General features: G+C 31.0%; 1 pseudogene; it reads right to left on the minus strand.

Moving 5' to 3' along the window:
- Positions 1-6,730: 6,730 nt before the first annotated feature.
- Positions 6,731-8,132, minus strand: LOC114752323 (probable pectate lyase 5; annotated as a pseudogene).
- Between the last annotated feature and the right edge of the window lie 468 nt (positions 8,133-8,600).

Consider the following 8,600-nt stretch of genomic DNA (forward strand, 5'->3'; position numbering starts at 1 on the left):
AGAGAGAAAGAGAATGTTTGTGATTTTGTGAAGAAGGATGAAGACAATGTGAGGTTTATATAGTGAAGAACCGAGAGGTTTGTCAGATTATAAAATGTTGGTGGGAATGGATAAAGCATTATTTATATTTCAGTTATGATGATGATTGCAAAATAGTTGGGCGTATGATTAGGCTCCTTAAACCTAATATTACGTACTAAAAAGATGCTTGATGCTCAAAGAATACACATTTGACTTGTATGATTGAGTGATTGAGGGATTTAATAAAATAATGGTAACTTGAACGAAAGCCCCATGGTGTAAGTATGTGTGAGGCTAATCATAAGCATTTATAAATTCAATGAGAGAGAGTTGACTGTTGCTTAAGTCAAAGCATTTTAGGGATGTTTTAGAATGAAGAAAACGGCCATTAATGGCTGTACAATGTATGGGCTTGTGTTGTGGGGGAGTAACTACCAAGCAAGTTATACCTTGTTTTTGGTTCTTCCCCTTTTATTAGATGTTTATCGCACAAAGTTAGTGTTCATAATCCAAGATGAAAAATCAAGAGAAAATTAGAAGGAATGACGTAGAAAAAATAATATTTGTTAGAAAAGATTTTTAAAATTATAATTATTTAAAAAAGACTAAAAATTAAAAAGAATCACCTAGGCGAATTCTTTTAAAGGAAAGATAAGTGGAGAGAAGTTGCTATTGAATTCGACTAGATATTGAATAACAGAAGATATATTTTTTATATTTTAGTAAATGAATGCATCAATGAGATTTTAGGTGATATATATTTTGCTCATGATTGGATAGGCTGAATACCCGATTCTTGTAAATTAAGTTGATGGTATAATTAATATGAATAAACAAATACTGTTCGGAGAGCTTTTTTTTAAAAAAAAAAACTGATTGGGAGAGCTATTTTAAATTTTAATCGAACTTAACAATATCTGAATTTATCTTGATGGTAATGAATATCAAATTATTTTATGTTTTCTTTTTTAAAATTAAAAAATCGGTGTTGAACAGTTATGGCGGTTGAAACTAGTTTGTACTACAAGAAAACAATAATGCGGCGGCCATTCCCTCACCTCTCAAGATTATTTTATTACCATGTCCCTTTTTTTTTTTAATCGCATTCCTTTCATATTTTTAGGATGAAGAAATCGGCAAATTCAGATGTTTAATTTTATTCCTATTTTTGTTCCAAATCTGCGCCTCACAGAGCCACAGGTGAAATTGAACTGCGAGCAAGAAAAATAACTTATAAAATAATTACAGTAATCAAAACCCATGCTCTACGTAAATATAGAAAATGAGAGTTGTAAATTTGTTTTTGTATCGTTGTAAATTTATTGATTTCAATTGCAAATAATTTGTTGGCAGCCAGAACTTGGGGGATTACCAGGGCTGACAATGTTAATTATAGAAAAAGTAAATATATTAATATCTTTTTATTTATAAAATCTAATTTCATTTTGATCTTTAAAGGTTTAGTAAAATTTCAGAATTTTTTAAAGGGATAATTAATATGCACGTTTTTATAGTTTCAATTGGTTTTTAATCGGATCCTTATAATTTTCTTCTTTTTATCAGGTCTTTATAATTTCATATGTTTTTAATCAAGTCCTTATAATTTTTTTCTTTTTATCACGTCCTTATTGTTTTACCTTATTTTTAATTAGGTCCTTGTAATTTTTATTGTTTATTCTATAAATAATAATATTTTATAAATAATAAATTATTATTATAATAATCTTATGTTAATATTCTTTTAAATTTTTAGTTAAGCATATATATTATTTATTTTTCAATTCTAATTTTTATAATTATAAAATTCAAATTATAATAATAAAATTTTTTAAAATTAGAATATAATTATAAATAATTTATTGTTAAATATAAGGGAGAATGACAATGAGGTTCCAAGCAAGGAAAACAATTAAAAAAAAGTTCCAGAAATTATTATTCTCCACTCTAGGGGTTATTAGTATAAACTGTTGAGGTTGTTCTTAGAACCTTTTGGTAATTATTTCTCTTTTGTGGGACTTGATTGTAATTCCCCCTAAATATAATTGATTATCCTGATCAATTATGAATTACTAAATGATTATATTAATTATTTTGTCCAATTATATAATTATTAATTTAATGAAATTTATTTTAAAAAATAAAGTTAATAAATAATATTTTTAAAATATAAAAAACTTATTTATAAAAAAAGTAAAACTACAAGGACTTGATAAAAAAAAGAAGTCTAATTAAAAACACATGAAAATATAGAATTTGATAAAAAAATTTATAAAAACCTGATTAAAAATCAGATAATACTGTAAGTAGCTGGAGATTATCCTTTCTTTTAAAACCAAATGACAGTAAAGTTGCTTTTTATTTTTTATTTTGGCCAGAAGATGAATTCTTTTTTCTTTTTTTTTGCCAACGCCAGAAGATGAAAGTTAAGCTGCTGAGTGGGTGCTTTTTCCTTATAAAAAATAGCAATGCATAAATGGTTTGACAAAAAGCCACATGGCGGGTAGCCGCCAACTGCGCAGCGGGAACTTAAATGTGATGACATGGAATCTTGCAGACTTTTCTGGTTCTATTTTGGTTCACACTGTTGACCTTTTTTGGCAAAGCAAAAAAAGAGGCATTTTTTATTTAAAAAAGATCAATAATTTTATATTGACCATATTTTCCTTTCATTTCTTTAAAGGAAAATGTTAGTTATTAAAATTTCGCCTATTAATCCACCGTCAAGCTCCACCAGGGAGGTCCGTGCTATCCGCAGGAGAAATTGTGGTACGTGTGTGTACGTGAATTAAAAAGGCAATATTTTGAAATACTATTTCTAATTCTAATTATAAGAGCTAATTGACTAATTTGAGAATATTAAAAAAAAGTTAAGTTAGTTATTTGTAATAAATAGATGTTGTTTTTCCTAAAATATCCTTGCTAATCAAGTGTGTTGGCTAGAACTATTATTATTAGAAAGACTATCTTGGAAAAAAATACACAAATATTAGAAACAAAATGAATTGAGGTCTTATATTTAGGACAAAAATAAAAGTCAAATAAGATCTTATATTAAGAAATGGAGATAGTGTAATATATTGCATTTGCATGCCAGTGGTGTTGTTGACAAATAAGGTTTCACAAAGCTGACCAAAAGAGGAACATGGGGACTTAATGCCAATTTGGTGTATTATTCACATTCAGTTATTCCATACCTTCTCATTTTCCTTCAAGTGGTGCTAGAGACAACACCTCTATTCAAAGATTCAAGTATTATTCAATTAGTTTCTTTTCATGACAAGCACAACTACTATCTTTCCCTAAAGGTAGATTAAGTTGAGTAGAAGGAATTAGTTCCTCGTAATATAATAAATTTTAAATTCTTATTAAGAGAGATGTCTATATTTAATACTCGATAATAACACTTCCCGCTCTTATATATGAATACCGATGACGTGTTATTCGAAAAGGAAAAAAAAACTCAATTTTAACAATTTCTAGAATATGAAAAATCCTCCCTCAAGGTCCGTACAAAAATACAAATAAAATAAAAAATACTAAATACAGTCTTTAATATAAGAGATAGTTAATTGAGAGGTTAGACTTAATCCTACATTTAAGATTTTAATTTTAATATACTTTATCTTTCATATTTATCTTTTCTCCCCCCCGAATCACTTTGCCTAACTTATATGTTGATATATGATACTCCTTCTGGTTTAAAATACAGGATAAATTCTATCAAGAAACTAGTTAAAATTAGTTTAAAATAATAAATATGTAAGGCATGTATTTTTTTCCAAATATGCCCTTATTAATGAAGAGAATAAGTAAAAAATGCAATACATGAATCAAATAGGAAAGAGAATATATAGGGGCAAAATTGAAAAAAATTTATTAAATGTTTAGACAAAAGTAAGTGTTATCTTATAAAATAAAAAACCAAACCCTTCAATCAAAGTTTATCTTATATTTTGAATTCGGAGGGAGTATAATACTACACAATAGGTATTTTAGGAATATTATGTCACATTGTTAGAATTAATTTGTCTATCTAACTTTTTTAATCTACCCCAATTAATTAAATAACTATGATACTAAAAACTGGAGGAAATTTTTTTTATAGTAGGGGGTAGTTTTTTTTTTTTTATTTTACTTGAATATGAAAATTTTAAAATTTTGGATGAAGATTATATATTAACTAAGAAGAGTTTTCTATCAATATTGAAAATTTGTTTAGTTTAGTGAAGATTTCGATAATTAGTCTTGACTTATTTTCATACTTCAAGTTAAGATCACGTTTGGTACAAATAAATCATCATTAGCATCATCATTGTTGCGAAGAAGTTAACTAATTTGATTGCTAGACACAACAACCTCTGTTCAAACACTAATAAATTAAATCTCATTGAAGATGTCAAGCATTTTAAAATTATGAATTTTTTTTTGGCCAGCGAATTAGAGTGATATTATAGATCAAGTATACTATTAAGCAATTTCTTTGTTCCTTAATGTAAGATCTAATTAACTAATTTGAATAGATTAAAAATGTTAGTTAAATTAGTTAATATGATTTTTTTAAATACCCTAATCATCTTCTTTAATTCCCTCCCCCTCCTACTTAATTATTATTGAGAAAATATCAATATGGTTATTTGAAAATTTTTTTGGTAAATATGTGAAATAGGTCTTACATATGGAACCGATATTAACTCTCAAATTAAATCCTATGTCAAACACTGGAAGATTAGAAATTAACATATAACTGGGATGCAACATAATGGTTTAAAGACACTGTATAAGAGGTAATTAAAGTTCTAAACTAGCAATTATAACTTTAATTACAGTCAAGGGATAGCTATTAAGAGGCAATTGAGACTATACTAATTAAAATTACCCCTTCAAATCTAGAATCACCTCTAATACTAAGCAAACTTTAATTTAGCTTTGTTTGTTTCACTGTAACTGTATTTTAATTGTTTTTTTAATCTTGGGTTAATATTATTTTCAGTCCTTGAAATTTATATCATTTTGGGTTTGATCTATGAAATTTGAAACTTCGGCCTTTGGTTTTGGCCCATGAAATTTGAAATTAGTGATTTTAGCCTTTGAAATTTGATTGCATTTTGGTTTTGGTTCTTGAAATTTGATTTGATTTTGGTTTTGGTCTTTATGTTGGACAAAAAACATGGTTCCAAGGATAAAATTATAGGCGAGCCAAAATGAAGTAAAATTCTAAAAACTAAAATCACTGATTTCAACTTTTATGAACTGAATGGTGATGAAAGAAGCTTTTCCCCGTTGCTATAGGCTTGTACTTTCTCTCTTGTTTGAAGTAATGGTATTCAATTTTCATCATAAAAAAATTCCAATAAACAAGACCATTTGTTTTCAATTACAAGAACTAAAACTAAAATAATGTTAAATTTTGAGGACTAAAGATGATATTGCGCTTGTTTAAAGTCACGTGTTATTATTGTTTTTGTAAAAAGAGAAATGATCATATTCTATTTATTACTTTATTACTTGGTCCAACGTGTTGCGAACAGGTGGTTTTACCATTTGAGACTATTATAGATTAGATTATTAGTGGTATATGTGCCAATTGTTGAACAAGTGAAATAATTTAAGAATATAAACTAAACTTTAACTAACCTATACTCTTGAATTTTGTGAAATATAGTTAAAAATCACTTATAAATAGAAACAGAAGGAAGTTAATACTCTTCTAGTTTTAGTTATAAATCACTTCTAACATATTTCACACAAATCAAGAAAAGTCTTAGCTTTTTATCTTTTCTTTAAAATTTAACAACTTTTCAATTTTATTATTATTTATTATATATTATATTCCATATAAATAAAGTTAACAAAATAGATAAATGAAAAGTAAAAGTATCATTTATATATATGAAAAATTTATGTCCGCCTTATAAATAATGCCAATTTTTTTTTTCTTTCTTTACCCTACAAATACTAAATAGGAACACAATAACAACAAACTTTTATCCACTAGGTGAAGTCAACAACATAAATCGCACAATGTTATTAAACTTTATCTAAAACTAAATCTTTAGATATATTATTAACTCTGTTAATAAAAGCAAAACAGTACGTAATCAGCAAAATCACTACTAGAATGGAGATGGGCAGAGCCGTGTCCATGAAATTCTGAATAATACTTACGTACACCGTGGGCTTTGTATGCTGGTTCACACACGCATGCCAGGAGCCTTGTGCAAAGTGGGAATTAGGCAGCTGCTGATTCAGCGTTATGCACTCCCCACGACTTTGGAATGGGTCTACCAAAAATGCACGTTAGTTGGCCTCAAGTCAACAAGTGATCTAGTTAATATAGAATCAACTCATAACTCATAAGTTTATGAGCTCAAATCCTACTAACAGAATTTATGATACAAAGATGTTAATTAAATTCATTAACAAACGTATTTCATTTCAATTCATTTCAACTAAAGCTAAAATAAAATACCCATTTCTTTTGGGCTTGTCATTGAACACAGAAGACATACATTATATATATCAACTCTTTATGCTTGTGCCCATCATGACCACAAGCTAAGGTTGTAGTCTTACGGAACAATACTAAAAGAGGCTAAATAAAAGGATATACAGAAGGAAAGATCAGACCATATAGATTAAATTGGTCCTAGCGTTTCTTGCGTTTAGATGAAGACTAATAATCCTACAGAGAACCCAAAGCCAATTTGATTCAGCAACGAGAGCCCTTTGGGCATTTAAGTGCTCCAGCCGATGCTGTTATAGAGCCAATCAAAGAAGAAGATTTTGCAGAGAGACTTGAAGCTCGAGCATAGCTTGAAGATGCTCCTTTCCTGACGGCGTGAAAAACGCACCGTTTAGCATTAGATCCCCCGACGACCTCCAGTTCCAGTTCTCTCCTTCACTCTCCGGCGAATTCTCCCTCTTCGTCACCTCTTTTGACGGTGCCGTCATTAGGAGCAAGAAATCTGTTGCCTTGACTGTTTATAGTTGGATTCGCACTCCCTCCTATCGCATACTTCTCCCACTGGGTGTAGTCATTGTTTACCACATGGAAGTACCCATGTCTACACCTGCGATTACAAAACAACTTGGGTTCATTAGTCAACTGAAATTGATTCAACAACGTTGTTCGATTTCTGTCGGAAAAGGGATTGGATAAAGTTGTTACCTTTGGCATTCTTTGGACTAAACCTTTACCGAAATGGTTGAAGGCAATCGTGACCTGCATGTTCTTGTCCTGCGTGTAACTGTCACTGTGACCCAGAAGCATCACCTTGTCATGGCGGGTCATGTAATTGCTTGAGATTGTGATTGCCGTGGACCCATGAATCGCATCGATCAGTCCATCTTCGCAATTCCACAGGGAACAGTGGTCCACCCAGATATGGCTTCCTCCGAAAATGGAATCCGTCGCCGTCCGACACCGTTCTCCAACCGTAATGTGTCGGAGAATCTCGTACGTAGGCGTTACCTCCTCGTTTACAGTCGTGAATGTTGATTCCGTGGATAATGACGTTGGTTACGAACTGTATTGTGATGCAAGGACCCCCTGCGATGTGAACATTGGCTCCTCTGCCATCGATGGTCTTGAAGGAGTTCATGATCAGTTCTTCTTTGAGCTTGATGACCATGTCTTTCTTGAAGATGATCCACAGTGGCTCCTTCTGTATAACGCCGTATCTGAGGTTCCTGGCTTGGGATTCACGGGGTGGTCGCCGGGGTCGGTGACGACGTAGTATCTGCCGTCTCTGCCTCCGATGGCGTTCTTTCCGAACCCAATGCCGCAATCTGCCAGACGATTTCTGTTCTTCTTCCAGTTTGGCGTCACACCTCCAGCAATCATCAATGGGGTTCCCAGTTCCACAGGAAAGAAACCCCAAGTTTCTCCTCGACGCGTTCATGCTCCTGGAATAACAATTGAAACAGAGGTTATAAGTTCTGATATGAAGAATATCAGAAAATGAAAATGGTGGGTGTGTGATGATTCCGAGACATACTTGTGTACTTGTTCGACTACTAATTCTGGGATCTTGAAGTGGGGAAGAGAAAACGAAGGAAGGAGCCAGAAGTAAGGAGGATAATGTGAACGAGAATGGAAGTGGAAGTGCCATGTGTGAGGGCAGAAGTTAGGATTATGATGCAGAGAGAGAGAGAGAGAGTGATTGTGATTTTGTGAAGAACGACGAAGACAATGTGAGGTTTTATAGTGAAAAACCCGGGAAATTAGACTGATTATCCGTTAACTGATATATTATTTACATTTTTGCTGAATAGTATAAGGTAGTTCGGCGCACGATTAGGCTGCTTAAACCTAATATTACTGGAATTGTACTCTTATCCTTAGAAATACACATTTGACTTATTTGATTCTTTGAACCTTAATTTAAAGGGTACTATGACTAAATGATTTCTTGGGAGGGTATCAAAATGTATGGAATAAATTAAGAATAAGTTGAATTAAAGTCACATGCTGTATTTGAGGCAAAAACCAAAAAAACAAAACAAAAAGAAAAAATCACATGCTGTGTGTATAACTTACTAACTATTTGTATTTGTTTAATTAAAGATACCGTTGACAA

This window comes from Neltuma alba, unplaced genomic scaffold (genome assembly GCF_004799145.2).
Source record: "Neltuma alba isolate B1F8T4 unplaced genomic scaffold, ASM479914v2 tig00007335_pilon, whole genome shotgun sequence".
NCBI lineage: Eukaryota > Viridiplantae > Streptophyta > Magnoliopsida > Fabales > Fabaceae > Neltuma > Neltuma alba.